Raw genomic sequence first — 2,062 nt, 5'->3', positions numbered from 1 at the left:
TCACCACGGAGCACCCAGCTGAGCCCCCTGTGCTATAGAGCAGCTTCCCGCCTATTTCACACATGGTAGTTTGGGTGGGGGAGATCCCCTGGAGGAGGAAACGTCAATCCAGTCCAGTATTTTTGCCTGGAGAATCCCATGGACAGAGGAGCCTGGTGGACTACAGTCCATAGCCTCGCAAAGCGTCGGATACGACTGAAGTGACTGAGCACACAGGGGATTATACTGTCGATCCCAATTCATCCCACTCCCCAGCCCTCCACACACACATATCCGTTCTCTATGTCTGCATCTCTAAAATGGTACAGATCCCCATAAGATTTTGATGGCCACTTTCACCATCACGTGTAAGATTTTCATTGGTTACCTTATCTGGCCCTCACCACAACCTTTTGAGCAAAATTGAGCAAGCAGAATGACTGCCCCTCCCCCTCCTTGCCATTTCAGACTCATTGAAACTGAGGCTCAAAGAGGGACTGTGTGGAGCACGCAGCAAGCAAGTAGGCAAAGTCAGAACTGTCTTTAAACTGGGTCTTCCGGCTCGAATCCAAGCACATCACCCCTTCCTTCACCTTCCCTATTCAGCTCTTCATGCCACCAGCATTTGCTGTGTTTTGCTGTTTGTTGGAGAGTTGTATGGACTTCCAGCCACCATGGACCCTTCTCAGGGCTCAGCCAGCTGGGGTCTCCTTCCTGCTCTCCTCAAGTGCTGGCCCTCAGTCTGTTTTCCTCTGTTCTTCAGCCGGCACCAGCTTCTTGTGACCTGGGCTCGTGTCCCCAAGCCTAGCAGCTGAGAAGGGCTCTGTTTCACCGCTTAGTTCACAAGCTCACAGGCCCTGCTGGCGATCCAGCTAAGCAACCCCGAGAAATAAATACAGGAAAGAAGGCTCCAAAAATAAAAAGCAGCGAAAAGCAACACGTGCCCTAAAAAAATCATAGTTTCCTAGGTCTTCTCAGTCTTAAGTCCCCCGCTTTCTTGTTGGAAAGTGTTCAGAAGCCCTGGGAGCTTCCAGCTTTCATGACTTTTTTCTGAAGGCAAAGTGTCTTGATGTTGTCCCTGCCCTTATTCTCTTAAGTAGGCCCCTTATCCAGAGCGTAATGGCAGACAGGAAAGAAAGCTGATGTTTGTTGAGGGTCTCCTAGGGGCGAGGCACTGCCCTAGATGCCCGACACCCATCGCTTCATCTGACTCATAGTCAGCTTGAGAATGTGGAAACTGAGGCTCACCAGCGGGACCTATCTGCCTAGATCTGTAACTGGTACACGTGGGCCGGCTTGGTTTGGCTCAAAACTCGCTTCTCTGTAATCACATGATTATACGGCTAGTGACAAAACGTGTATTCCATCTTCTCTCAGAGGAATTTACCCCCCTGGGGGACTTCCAGCCTCAATGACTCTCATTTCAGGCATCCAGATTTCACACAGGAACTGTTTCCGTGGGCTGATTTTCTCCTGTCTGCTGTGTGGGTGGGAAACACAGAAGGAAAAGGAAACTCAAGTTTTTGCCCCAGAGGAAATAACATTTGGCAATGGACTTGGTGCTCAGATTCGGAGGTCTCCCACCTTGGAAGATACTTGGGTGGCTGATTACATGAGGCCGCCTTTGAGTGAACACCCAGTCGCTGCCTGGCAGTGAGCAGAGCTGTGCACTGATGCTGATGCAATGCTAATGTGAGGCCAAGTATCAACGGGACCAGGCTGCAGACACTCACACACGTGGCCTTGCTCATCAGCACTGAAGCCACAACATATTCAATTTTTAGCATAAAATGCTTCGGAGAAGGCAATGGCACCTCACGCCAGGACTCTTGCCTGGAGAATCCCAGGGACGGGGGAGCCTGGTAGGCTGCAGTCCATGGGGTCACTAAGAGTCGGACATGACTGAGTGACTTCCCTTTCACTTTTCACTTTCATGCATTGGAGCAGGAAATGGCAGCCCACTCCAGGGTTCTTGCCTGGAGAATCCCAGGGACGGCGGAGCCTGGTGGGCTGCAGTCTATGGGGTCGCACAGAGTTGGACACGACTGAAGTGACTTAGCAGCAGCAGCAGCAGCCACCTGCT

The sequence above is a fragment of the Cervus elaphus genome, chromosome 20, assembly GCF_910594005.1.
Source record: "Cervus elaphus chromosome 20, mCerEla1.1, whole genome shotgun sequence".
Taxonomy (NCBI): domain Eukaryota; kingdom Metazoa; phylum Chordata; class Mammalia; order Artiodactyla; family Cervidae; genus Cervus; species Cervus elaphus.
The sequence above is the reverse complement of the archived record's forward strand: the minus strand, read 5'-3'. Positions refer to the sequence as shown.